This window comes from Chenopodium album, chromosome 11, assembly GCF_948465745.1.
Source record: "Chenopodium album chromosome 11, dcCheAlbu1.1, whole genome shotgun sequence".
Classification (NCBI taxonomy): domain Eukaryota; kingdom Viridiplantae; phylum Streptophyta; class Magnoliopsida; order Caryophyllales; family Amaranthaceae; genus Chenopodium; species Chenopodium album.
This window is the reverse complement of record NC_137844.1, coordinates 42,484,706-42,499,481: the sequence shown is the minus strand read 5'-3', so window position 1 is coordinate 42,499,481 and position 14,776 is coordinate 42,484,706. Positions and strand designations below refer to the sequence as shown.

At 39.8% G+C, this 14,776-nt stretch overlaps 1 non-coding gene across 1 annotated transcript; it reads left to right on the top strand.

The window, feature by feature from the left end:
- Positions 1 to 13,081: 13,081 nt before the first annotated feature.
- On the top strand, positions 13,082 to 13,187 carry LOC145569604 (small nucleolar RNA R71). Its single transcript, XR_014096190.1, has one exon. It is a non-coding gene; the product is annotated as a small nucleolar RNA R71 (small nucleolar RNA).
- The last annotated feature ends 1,589 nt before the right edge of the window (positions 13,188 to 14,776 follow it).

Genomic DNA, 14,776 nt, shown 5'->3' with positions numbered 1-14,776 from the left:
TCTTCTGGCTCACCCAAATCAACCTCCTTGTTCACATCATAAGGCTTGTCCTTGTCCTCATAGACATTATCATCATCATCCTCTGTATCCTCTACATAATTAAGGTCATAATCGTCCTCCATAAGATATAAACACCTGTCATTACAAACATAAAACGTTATTAGTTTATAGTAAAGTAGAAGCTCATTTATGCCATTTTCGCCTACTTATGCTCCTATAACCTTGTATTTGCATTAAAATGAATACTCTAAGGCAATTTCAAACTATAAACATGTTAAATATAATGAATATGAGTTGTTAGAATGATTAAATGTTAGTTTATATACAAAACAAAGGATTTGGGTAAAGTAAAAGCTCATTTATGTCATTTTCGCCTACTTATGCTCCTATAACCTTGTATTTGCATGAAAATGAATACTCTTAGGCAATTTCAAACTACAAATATGTTAAATATAATGACTATGAGTTGTTAGAATGATAAAATGTTAGTTTATATACAAAACAAAGGATTTGGGTAAAGTAAAAGCTCATTTATGCCATTTTCGCCTACTTATGCTCCTATAACCTTGTATTTGCATGAACAAACATGTTAATTATACTAAATATACTCTTAAACCATTACTAACATTCAATTATAGTACCTAAATCTAAAATTCCTTCATTGTGGTTTGATCGCATATAACCTGCTTGGTCGTCTATGTCAGTTGGTAAAACAGGTCTAGGAATAGTGAAAGGTGCAGAATCATCAAATGCATCATATTCTTCCTCATCTTCAACATCTCCAATGCCTAGGATTCTTCCTTTGCCAGCTAGCATAATAGACCATTTTGAATCGACTAGGTCAGTTACATAGAACACTTGCTTAGCTTGAGATGCAAGGATGAGTGGTTCCGCACTATCATTCAAGTGGCCAAGATCTACAAGAGTAAAGGCATCATATTTGACATTATGCCTGATATTATCAACCCATTTACACTTGAAAAGAGAAACCGTGAAGTTACAATAATCAAGCTCCCATATTTCTTGTATTCGACCGTAGTATGACAACTTTGCATCAACAGGTGATTTATCCTTAGCACTTGCAAACTCCCTTGACGATGCCTCGAGCATTACACCACTATTTTGGGTGGAGGAGGATTTCAAATCCTAACCCTCATTCTAAAAAGTGTACCCATTGATGTCATATCCCTCAAATGAGCGAACATCATCCCTAGGACCATAAGCAAGCCACCTTACTGTATCGGTGACATCACTATCATCCAATCGACCCATTACTCGATCACGAAACCAATTGACAAATCTCTTATTATGCAACTGCATCAGTGCCCTTTCACCTTTTGATGGAAATTCATCATGCAAACTAGCCATGTGCTCGTCTAAACATTGGTGAACATCTGCAACATGGTGTAACACATAAAGGTGTGCTTGTAAGAATTGATCTCGGTCAGGTGACATTCGTTTCGACCCAATTGTGCCATGACCATCAAGTCTCCCTTCATGTCGAGAAGTAGGAAGACTAATAGGTTCAGCAACGGCTATATAGTCGGCCACAAAGTTACCAATCTCCTCACCCACGGTCCCTTGCATCATACTTCCTTTCGGGTGAGCCCGGTTCCTTACTTTATTTTGCAATGTACCCATGTCTCTTTCAAAAGGATAGCACCACCTCATGAACACTGGAACGCAAAAATTAATCTCACACACCAAATGAAGAACCAGATGCACCATTATGTCAAAAAATGAGGGTGGGAAATTGATGGGCGTTAGAACAAGCGCACATTCCACACTCAATCAAACACACTTATAAACAAACATCCTACAAACCACGAATAATGATAAGTAAGAGTTCGGTCCACAAAGAACGGGATATGGTTGCTAAAGATCTTAACACTTAAGCTAATTTGAAGTCTATGGTGAATTGGGGTTCGTCAAGTAGACAAACAAACTATGGTTCTAATTCAATGAATTAAAGACACTAGGGAATGGGATCCACTCAACCAAAGCAATTAGGCAAACGGGGGGTAAAATAGACAAGATATAGCAAGGACTATATGTAAAATCAACCTCATGCAATGAGAAAACAACTCACACTACCAAACTTAGATTCCTCATTAGTTTAGCAATAGAAGATACATAATCAAATTGCAATAAGTCATGCCATACTCAATTCACATTTCCATGTCAAACTAAGCATATCATGCTATCAAACTCCTAAGTTAAGGGTAGCTAATCCTATCACGAAGAACTAATAAGCAACCTCATACAATCAGTTTAATTGCAATACAAACATCAATGCTTCTCCCACATTTGCATAACTAACCCAAAAGGTTGAGCTTCACCCAACCCCTAGCAAGAAGACTACTCACAACTCATATTAATCAACATGCAAACAAGTATTAGGGTTCTAACTACTTCAATAATTGGGTAAAAGTGGTTAACAATTGAACAAACTATCATCCAATAACAAATTATCAAGAACTAAGGAGATTCAAGTAACATGCAAATACCAAGTAAAATCAGAAATTAAGTAGAAGAAGGTTGAAGAAATTACTAATTGAAGCTTCAAATGTTGATTACAAAGTGTCAAACCTTGAGAATATCTCTTGAAATTCACTATTACAATGATTGAATTGATGAAAACTAAGCTAAATCATCAAAGAGGAATGTTTCAAATTAAGAGGAGTTACTAAAAACTATACTACTGCTGTCTAACTGTCAAATGAACTAAAGGGGAAGTATTTATACTCCCTGATTTACATAGGTAAATTCGTCAAAATAAGACGGATTTCCAGTGAGGAGCGCCCGCTCCAAGGTGATGCGCGCCCGCTCCTGCTGGCTTCAGAAGAAGGCAGATTCGAAAGTGCCTAGGAGGAACGCTCGCTCCACACAAGGTGCACGCCCGCTCCCCTGTTCTTCAGCATATGGAAGATTTAACTTTTAATGGGAGGAGCGCCCGCTCTAATGAGGGTGCACGCCCGCTCCCCCCTGCTTCATTGCTGTGGCAGAAAGTGCTGGAGCAGCTAGGAGCACCCGCTCCAACAAGGGAGCACGCCCGCTCCTCACAGGACTGGACTAGGGGCAGATTGTTGTGACAATGGTAGGAGCGGGCTCTCCTTTCTCTAAATTCATGCCTGGACTCACTCACAAGCTTTGATTGTTTGCCAAAGGAAATCATAATACCTGCAAATCATGGACAAACACAAGCAAAGAGGGGGCGAAGCCAAGATACAACATTTTCATTCAAAATGGGTTAGAAAGAGGGGAAAAGATTGCAAAAACGGGTTTAAATCAACACAATAAGTGGTCAAATAAACCACTTATCAAATCCCCCCAAGCTAGCCAAATGCTTGTCCTCAAGCAATTCACAAATTCACATTGCCCAAAAACAAACTAAAAGATCAATTTAATCAAAGAAAAGCACATGCATAGATACAAGAATTCCTTAAGCAATAGAACTCGAGCATGAGGTATATGCCTAAGATCAACCACTGTCATGACTAGCCAAGGCCTAGCTACTAATTACAAAAGATTAAAGATTGAACTAAGGAAACAAAAATGATATGCCTTAACTTTTGTGGATAGCCAATACATAACCACCTTCATCAACACTAAGAGTAGTTTAGGCTGCAGTCTTGGGAGTTGAGACTCAAGTTCTCGATCTAGGTACTGAATCAAAGAGGATCCTTGCCACTCATACAAAATGTAGTAGGCTTGAAAAATATTAAAACCTCACTTTTGGGGACAATATGCGATCAAATACTACCTTTAGGGGTTCAAATTCCTTTGAGATAGGCGACACCATCTTACCACAAACCTAGACTTTAAGTCTCGTACATTCGGTAAGGTTATTCTCACACTAGCCTAAACTAGCCAATTCTATGTTCAACCAAGGGCATCTAAACCATGCTCAAAATTTTATTAAAAAAAGAAAACAAGTATCCACCACATACAATCCAATATCATCATTGCAAACCGATCAAAGACAAAACAAACTCCCTTTTTTTTTTGAAATCTGAAAATAGGGGATAAGAAAAATAATTAAAGAATTTGGATATTAGGGTTTTGGATGTTAGGGAATTTGGATATTAGAGGGGTAAGAAGATAAGAAGAAGAAGAAATTTGGATATTAGGGAAAAACCAACATCATCAATCATCATCAAAGCATCACAAATCATCATCAAAGAGAATAAGATGCTCCAAATCACACATATAAGGAGAAGTGAGACAAAAATATCAATATGCAATTGTTTTAGCCTAGGCATGCTATATCATCGAGAATAGAGCAACAACCAACCTAAAATAGGCATGCAATCTAGAACATAATACAACATGAATCCTACCATCCCAAAGGCTAAGCTAAGCCTTTCATGCCAAATATTCCACATACAAACTCAAATTTCTCCATACATTGCACAAAAGCATCACATGAAAGCACATATCCTATCAAAACCAAAAACTACCCTAAGCATAAGGACCTTAAGACCTCCACCAAGCTAGACATTTGATTACCGTTCCCACAAAAAGTGAATACAATGAGACACATCTCCCCCTCCCCAAAGCTAAAACTCGACACCAACCTCGGTGTTACAAATGACGGGAAGGAAGAGAAGGGAACGGTAAAAACAAATTCCTAAAGGCTACTCCCAATCATCCCCCCTAGGCGGCGATGGCATGTAATTGTAATTCGGGTCTACATCGCCGGAATAGGAGGGTTGATCCACGTATAGAGGAAGATCATAGTTGGGGATACTTTGATAGTGACCGTAGTGCGGTGCACTACTAGTACCCCAACCACCATAATCCCGGTGGAAACCCGAAGTATCCCCTTAAGGGGTTGTTATCGATCTCCTCGGGAGTCATATTACCACATGTCTCGGGGACGTGGTAAAAAGAAGGGTCCCCCCTAACATCACAACCCTCGGGTTGTGTATAATCGTAGGGAGGGAAGGATCGTAGCTCCGAAATGGAGCTACAAGGTCCTTGCCAATAGGAGTAGGTGGGTTGGTTGTTGTTCCAACCCGGCACCGGCCCCTCTTGAACGGGGCGGTGAGGATAGTTGACATAGGGGAAGAAGTCTCCCCTCTCAACTTGGTTTTGATAGGACATTTGGGAGACATAGCTTCGATATTCATTTTCTTGAAGAATTCTTTGGTTGGTTAGGTTAAGATGGTGGAAAGCCGACTCAAGGTTAAAGGAGGAAGAAGAGGAGGAGAGGACTCCCATAAAGCTAGGAACGGTGTATATGTTATGGCGGTGGAGCTGAGATGGTTGGTCAAGGTCGGGAACATTCCCGGGGAATGGCTCATTTGGCACTTGCCAAGTGGTTCCCACTATGTTCATTACCGCCATATTCGGGAGAATGCAGCGGTGTTTACCCTTGACCAACCAAAAATAGGTGGTCACATTACCCCGGAGTTCCAAAAGCATATGCATTAAGGCAAGTCCAGGAATGTCAAGGACATTGGACCCATTCATTGGAGTCAATTGGTCAACCCAATCGGTGAAGCCCAAAGCCTTGGCAATGATGGTGATCATCCCACCACATTTTATTTCCCCTTTTAGCTCCGTACTCCTCTTTATTTCTAGGCACCGCTTTATGAACATGTACCCCATGTTCATGTTGCCCTCAAGATCCCCCTCAAATCGGGAAGCCATGAAGAGGCATTTGATTTCCTCTTTGGTTAGCTTCCCGAGGTCTTGCTTTGAAAAATAAGCGTACCCCATAATTCTCATGAATATACGGAGTACGGGGTGGATAATGTGGCGCATGGTAAGGGTGGAAAGAAATTCGAGAGTGAGCGATTCGTAGGTTAGCTCCCTCTTGTTGAGGAAGTTTAACCATTCGAAATTCTCGGCCACTCGCCGGATTCTATTGTCTATCCCTAAAAGTTGGCAAGCTTCTTGGTCATAAAATCTAGTTGGAAGGATTTTTCTTTTAGAAATCTCTTTGTGGTAACCTATGGATTTCTCGGGAATTTTTATTGAAAGAGGAGGATTGTTTTGATTTTGGCTTTGGTTTTGGTCTTGGTTTTGGTTTTCGTTTATTTGGATGCCAAAAGTCTTTCTTTTCTTCCCTCCCGCACCTCCAAATAATCGAAGAACCATTTTGGTAATGTGGGAAAAGGTTTATAAAGGTAACTCAAGACACCTCACACACACAACAAAACACACCACAAACAACCTCTGAAACTTCAAACCCCCGATAAAATCCAAGTACCTGTTTCAACAATTTCCAAATAATTCCAACACAACCAACAAATAATTCCAACACACAAATTCACAATTCCAATCAAATTTGCACAAATTTCATGCACAAGTTCACTAAACTCATGCAAATAATCAATCACAATTCTCTTAGTTCAACAATTAATCACAAATTTGCACCAATCAATTCTCAAGAGCAAATAAATTTGTTTTAATTCACCTAATCATATAACTAATCACATAATATCCATGAAATAAACAAATTGAAGTTAAAAAAAAACCCTAAGGTTTAAGAGGGAAAGTGAAGTAGGGAAAAAGAGTATACCAACTAGAGTAGAAAATACTCTAAATTCCTCCAAGATTACCCAAATTAATTTCTTCTCTACCAAGCTTCACCTTTTTTCCTCTTTGTTGTTCTTCAATTTCAAATTCGTGGGTCTTTAATATTATGCTCAAATTTGTGAAAAAAATGTGATTTTTGGAGAGAGAATTTGATGGATATTAAGAATTTGTGAATTTTGATTGAAGAAAATTAGGACTTGATGATGATATTGAAGAGAGAAGTTGGAGAAAATGAGGGTTTTTAGAGTGAGAAGTAGATGGGGAATGAGGAGAGAGAATATGAGAGTTTGAATGAGAGATGAGGAATGAGGGGAAGAGGGTAAAAAGAAAAGAAAAAATTCTTTTTTTTTTTACTCCGGACAGGCAGGAGCGGGCGTGTAGTGGGATAGAAGCGCCCGATCCTGGCCTTTGAAAATGATTCTGTTTTCGCAATCACAGTTAGGAGCAGGCGTGCAGTTCAGTAGGAACGCTCGCTCCTAACCATTGAGAAACTTACTGATTTAGCATCCTAAATTAGATTGGGCGTGCAGTAACCTAGGAGCACCCACTCAAAAAATGAATTTAGCAACGACATTTGGTAGGAGCGGGCATGCTGATATCCTGGAGCGCCCGCTCTAGACTTAAACTTTCTTTCTTCTTTGCTTCCCCTGAATGGAGCGGGCGTGCTGATGCTTTGGAGCGCCCGCTCCATTCTTCCAATTAGCTACGGCTTTGTCGGAGCGGGCGTGCTCAAGTGTTGGAGCTCCCGCTCCGACTCTGCTTCTTGGTTTCTGATGGGTACCCAGAATGGAGCGGGGGTGCAGATCTAGAGGAGCGCCCGCTCAAAATCTTAACAAAAGTTTCTGCCTTTGTTCTTCTTGCTTATGAGTGGGCGTGCTGTGATGTTGGAGAGCCCGCTCTAGATCTATTTGAACTTCATGTTTTAATTCATCTTTGAGGAGCGGGCGTGCATGCGCTGTGGAGCGCCCGCTCTTCCAGGTACCTGATGTTTCTGTTTCGTATGGAGCAGGAAGAGCGGGCGTGCGTTGAGGTTGGAACGCCCACTCCTCATTGACCTGAAACAATCTGTTTTCTTCATTGAGCTAGGAGCGGGCGTGCAGCTCTTGAGGAGCTCCCGCTCCTAGCTGTTGACAGCTTTTCTGTTTTTGTTTTCATTGCTTCTTTTTTCCCCAAGTACCTATATCAAGCCACAAGAACATAAGTTCAATCAAAATGTAGCCAAAATCAGATATCACTAACTCTCCTCTCCATTTGCTCACTCACTCAATTTTTTTATTTTTTTATTTCTCTCTTTCTCTCATTTTTATTTTATTTTATTTTCTTTTTATTTTTTTTACTCGAGTTGCCTCCCGGAAGCGCATCTTTAACGTCAATAACTTGACAACCTCCACACTCATGAGGTAAGATTACATTGTAGTGATTCAACCAAACCAACATGAGCACCCTCGTAGTAAAGCTTGAGGTGATGCCCATTGACTTTGAAAGATCTCATTCCATCAAATCCGTGATTTCCACGGCTCCATGAGAAAACACTTCCTTCACAACAAAAGGACCACTCCACCTTGATAGAAGTTTTCCGGGGAACAACTTCATCCTAGAGTTGTACAGAAGTACCTTATCACCTACAAGAAATGCTTTCTTTTCAATATTCCGATCATGCCATTCTTTTGTGCGAGTCTTGTAGTTGTCAGCACACTCATAGGCCTCCAATCGAAGATCTTCAAGCTCATGTAAATCAGGCCATCTTTGCTCTCCTGCACTAGCCAAGTCGAAGTTAATCTTCTTAATGGCCCATTAAGTTCAATGCTTAAGCTCCACCGGAAGATGACAAGATTTTCCATACACTAGACGATATGGAGATGTGCCTATTGGGGTTTTGTATGCCGTTATATATGCCCATAGATCATCATCAATTTTTTCCGACCAATCTTTCCTATTCCTTGCAACCGTCTTCTCAAAAATTAACTTGATTTAACGATTTGACACTTCTGCTTGTCCAATAGTTTGTGGATGACAGGTAAGACCGAACCTTTGGTGAATTTCATGCTTTCTTAGCATCTTTTGAAAAGTACTATGAACGAAATGTGACCCATTATTGCTTACCACAGCTCTAGGAATTCCAAACCTTGGAAATATGACTTTCTTGAACAATTTCATGACTACCTTGTGGTCATTAGTTGGGGAGGCAATGGCCTCAACCCATTTTGAAACATAATTGACCGCCACAAGGATGTATTGATTTCCGTAAGAAGTAGGGAATGGCCCCATGAAATCAATACCCCATACATCAAATACCTCTAACTCAAGTATCGGTTTTTAAGGCATCTCATTTTGCTTGGATATATTGCCCGTTCGTTGACATCGGTCACAAATCTTCACAAACCCCCAAGCATCTTTAACGATGTGAGGCCACCACTAACCGCTATGCAAGACCTTCAACGCTGTTTTGTTTGCTCCCATATGCCCTCCACAAGGATCAGAATGACACATCTTGAGCACATTTTTCACTTCCTCATCCGGAACACACCTTCGGAGCAAACCATCTACTCCTCTTTTGTATAGAATTGGGTCATCCCACACATAATGCCTTGATTCACTTTTTAGCTTCTTCCTTTGGTTCTTGGAGAAATCGGGAGGAAATTCCCCATATGCCAAGTAGTTCACCAAGTCGGCAAACCAAGGAAGTTCTTTCTCATTCAAGATATAAAGTACATCATCTCTCAATTCATCACATATGGGAATATCATCATCACTAGATTGCACATTCTCTAAACGGGAAAGATGATCCGCAACTATATTCTCGGCCCCTTTCTTATCACAAATTTCAACATCAAATTGTTGAAGAGAAAGGACCCAACGAAGAAGACGAGGCTTGGACTCTTTCATTGCCACAAGGTACCTAATAGCCGCATGGTCGGTGTAAACAATAGTTTTGGAACCAATGAGGTAGTTCCAAAACTTCTCAAAAGCATGTACCACGGCAAGAAACTCTTTCTCCGTTGTGGTGTAGTTTCGTTGATCTTCATTCAAAGTCTTAGACATATAGTAGATGACATGAAGCTTCTTCTCTATTCTTTGCCTCAACACTCCTCCGATTTCGACATCACTAGCATCGCACATAAGTTCAAATGGCAAATCCCATCTTAGCCCTTGCACGATTAGAGTAGAGATCAAAGCCTCCTTTAATTTGTTGGAAGCTTAAAGACACTTTTCATCAAAAATAAATATGGCATCCTTTTGAAGAAGAGCATTTAGGGGTCTAGCAATTTGTGAAAAATCCTTGATGAATCTCCTATAGAATCCGGCATAACCCAAAAAGGATCTTACTCCTCTCACATTGATTGGAGGTGGCAATTTTTCAATCACTTCAACTTTAGCCTTGTCGACCTCAATCCCCTTGCTAGAAATCTTGTGACGAAGGAAAATTCCCTCTTCCACCATGAAGTGGCATTTCTCCCAATTTAAGACCAAATTGACCTTCTCACATCTTGCCAAGCATTTGCCCAAATTGGACAAACAATCCTCGAATGAGAGGCCCCCCACCGAGAAATCATCCATGAATACCTCCATCTCGGCTTCAAGCATGTCCCTAAAGATACTCATCATGCACCTTTGGAAGGTTGCCGGTGCGTTGGAAAGTCCGAACGACATCCTCCTATATGCAAAAGTACCATATGGACAAGTAAAAGTTGTCTTCTCTTGGTCATCCGGGTTTATGGGGATTTGAAAGAAACCCGAATAACCATCAAGAAAGCAATAATACTTGTGCTTGTTTAGTCTCTCAAGCATTTGGTCGATAAAAGGGAGAAGAAAATGATCCTTGTTAGTGGATGCATTTAGACGTCTACAGACTATACATATCCTCCAACCGGTCATCGTTCTAGTTGAAATGAGATCACCATTTTCATTTTCAACTACGCTCATCCCTTCCTTTTTAGGGACCACATGAACGGGGGAAACCCATCTAGAACTCGAAATGGGGAAGATGATGCCGGCAACAAGGAGTTTGGTGATTTCTTTCTTCACCACTCCCCCATTTGAATTGAGTTTCCTTTACTTCTTAATGGAAGGCTTAGCACCCTCATCAAGTGTTATGTGGTGCATACATAAAGCGGGACTAATACCTTTAAGGTTATCAATGGTATAACCTAAAGCACCTCGGTGGTTTCTCAAAACACCACATAACATTTGAGTTTGGCACTCGTTCAAAGAGGAATTCACAATTACCGAAAAAGTTGAATTAGGACCCAAAAACACATACCTTAGGTGTGATGGTAGAGGTTTTAACTCTACAATTGGAACACCCTTACCTTCTCTTGAGGTAGCTATTTCCAATGCATCATCACTCGTGATTCCCATGCATACTTGCTCAATGCTCTCTTCCGTACTTCCTTCAAGAATCTCTTCATACAATGCCATCTCTTTGCTTTGCTCACCTATCTTTTCCTTGTTTAAAAGGACATTCTTAAGGGCATCGTTAGTAGTGAGCAAGTGCTCATGCATAGAAGTCACAATAGAATCAATAGTATCAATCATCATACAATTATCAAGATTAGAGCTTGGATACTTCATGCTCTCATTCAAATCAAATTCTATCACCTCATCTCCTACCTTTAGTGAAATTTTAGCACTTTTAACATCTATTAAAGCACCCGAAGTAGCAAGAAAAGGTCTTCCTAGAATTATTGGAATGTTAACATCTTCATCCATCTCTAACACAACAAAATCCACCAGGATTACAAAATTTCCCACCCTTAGAGGAACATTCTCTACCTTACCCTTTGGAAATTTGATAGAACGATCAACCAATTGTAGGGTAATGTTGGTGGGTAGAAGTTCCCCTATCTCAAGCCTTTGATATATCGAATATGGCATAAGGATAACACTAGCCCCAAGATCACATAAAGCATTATCAATTTGCATTTTATATATTACACAAGGGATAGAAAAGTTACCGGGGTCTTTCAATTTTGGTGGCATTTTGTTCACGATAATTGCACTACAATTCTCAGTGAGATTCACCGTTTTCACCAATTCACACTTTCTCCTTCCACTCAAAATGTCTTTTAAAAACCTAGCACAGTTAGACATTTGCTTGATAGCATCGGTAAAAGGAATTGAAAGGTGAATTTGTTTCAATGTTTCAAGAAACTTTCCAAATTGCACATATAATTTATTTCTAACAAATTTGTGGAGATATGGTAGTTTTTGCAATTGTTTAGTTTCTCTCTCTTTTTCTCTTTTCTCTTCACTCTCTTTTTCAAAATCTTTCACTTTTTCACATTCTCTTTCTTTTTCACATTCTTTTTCTTTTTCTTCCTCATGATTTTTCTCTCCTTCTTGCTCAAAATCACTCTCAAGGGGTGGCTCACTCAAGTTTACTTTCTCATTGTTTCTTTTAAGGACACTCTCTTCCAACACCTTCCCGCTTCTAGTTGATATAGCATTTACGGGTCTCTTAGGATCTAGTCCTTGGGGTGGGAGTTTGGAAGTGCTGGTCCCTTCCTTTATAGCATTGGCCAATTGAGAAATTTGTGTTTAAAGCATTTTATTATGGGTCATAACTTCACTAAATTTCTTATCACTAGAGGCCATGAAAGTATTGAACATTTTGGTTTGACTTTCCATCATTTCCTCTAAGTTAGACCTACTAGGTGGTGCTTGTGTATACGAGTTGTCTTGGGGAGCTCTATTACCTCTTACATTTGAATTGGAAGCATTTTGATTAGAAGAACCTCTATTGTTATTGTTGTTCCAATTATTCCTATTATTAGAGTTCCCCCCTTGGTGATATTAGCCTTGATTCCCATAGTTCCCTTGGTTATTATGGTTATGGTTACTATAACCACCTTGTTGGTTGTAGTTACCTTGGGGATTTTGGTCCCTTTGGTTCCTATTTCCCCATTGGTTTTGGTTATGGTAATCATAATCATTTCCTCTTTGGTTATAGAAATTTCCCCCTTGTTCTCTTCGATTAGGTGGTAAGTATCTTTAATTGTCATTCCTAGGTCTATTATCATAAGACAAGGCATTGACTTTTTCATTTTCATTATCATTACCATCTTCATATTGGGGTTGGGATTGGGAATTATAATTACAAGAAGAGGTATCATGGTCATATGACCCACAATTTTCACAAAATAAGCACCCATGTGGCATGTTATTAGATGTAGAAAGAGAAGAGTTAGAATTCATACCTCTCCCCTTAGATTGGGAGGGATGCTCTTGTTGTGAAGTGGAGGTCTCAAGTTTCGCCTTGATAGATGTCATCTCTTTGCCAAGGCTGGCGATTTGAGACGTCAAATTATTGATTGCGTTGAGATGATCGACGGAGTAAACCACACTTCCTCCTTTTCTTAGAGACTCCCTCTCTCCTTCTTGCCAATCCATGTGGTGCCTCACCACATCCTCAATTATTTCAATGACTTGTTCCTCCGTTTTGTTCATAATCGGGCCACCCGCTCTCGCATCCAAGCTAGTCTTTCCTTGTGGGCTCAAGCCTCCATAGAAAATTTGAAGCACTTGGTATGTCGGAATGCCATGATGAGGACACTCCCTTTGATATTCTTTATATCTTTCCCATGCCTCGTATATGGTTTCACTAGCCTTTTGACGGAAGCCTTGGATCAATGCCCTTGCCTCGACCGTCTTCTTTTGAGAGTAAAATCTCCCCAACAAAGCCGTGGTGACCTCGTCCCAAGTTCTCAAGGAGTTAGGTCTCACCTCCTTCTCAAGCCATTCAAGAGCCCTTCTTATCTAGGAAAAAGGAAATAACTTTAGTCTCACAAATTCTTGAGTGACCCCATTTACCTTGACCGTGTTGCCATATTTCTCAAACTCGTTCAAGTGTGCAAGAGGGCTCTCATGTTTTGCTCCACTAAATTACCTCCTTTCAATCAAATTTATCATTGCGGGCCGAATTTCGAAATCATTGGCTTGAGTAACGGGCGGAGCGATGCCACTTGAAGCTCTATAAGCTCCCGAAGTTCCCAACTCCTTCAAAGGTCTTTGAGGTGGTGGTTCCACGTCACCCATTTGATCTTGTTGCTCCTCGAAATCGAACTCCCTAGTTGGGGAAGTAGTTAACGGCCTAGAACCGGCTCTCCTTATCCTTCTATAAGTTTGCTCAATCTCGGGATCGTAAGGCACCAAAATCCTATTATGAGTTCTGCGCATACACTCTCAACAGTTGCAATTAGTAACAAGGCCACAAGTGTAGCATAAAAGAAACAAATTCTTTTTGAATTTTTGTTGTATTATGGTGAACTAGACTCAAGTAATCAATTAGCAATCAACAACACCGTTCCCCGGCAACGGCGCCATTTTGATGGGCATTAGAACAGTCGCAAATTCCACACTTAATCAAACACACTTATAAACAATCATCCTACAAACCAATCATAATGATAAGTAAGAGTTCGGTCCACAAAGAACGGGATATGGTTGCTAAAGTTCTTAACACTTAAGCTAATTCGAAGTCTATGGTGAATTGGGGTTCGTCAAGTAGACAAACAAACTATGGTTCTAATTCACTAAAGACACTAGGGAATGGGATCCACTCAATCAAAGCAATTAGGCAAACGGGGAGTGAAATAGACAAGATATAGCAAGGACTATATGTAAAATCAACCTCATGCAATGAGAAAACAACTCACACTACCAAACTTAGATTCCTCATTAGTTTAGCAATAGAAGATACATAATCAAATTGCAATAAGTTATGCCATACTCAATTCACATTTCCATGTCAAACTAAGCATATCATGCTATCAAACTCCTAAGTCAAGGGTACCTAATCCTATCATGAAGAACTAACAAGCAACCTTATAAAATCAGTTTGATTGCAATACAAACATCAATGGTTCTCCCACATTTGCATAACTAACCCAAAAGGTTGAGCTTCACCCAACCCCTAGCAAGAAGACTACTCACAACTCATATTAATCAACATGCAAACAAGTATTAGGGTTCTAACTACTTCAATAATTGGGTAAAAGTGGTTAACAATTGAACAAACTATCATCCAACAACAAATTATAAAGAACTAAGGAGATTCAAGTAACATGCAAATACCAAGTAAAATCAGAAATTAAGTAGAAGAAGGTTGAAGAAATTACTAATTGAAGCTTCAAATGTTGATTACAAAGTGTCAAACCTTTAGAATATCTCTTGAAATTTACTATTAAAATGATTGAATTGATGAAAACTAAGCTAAATCATCAAAGAGCAA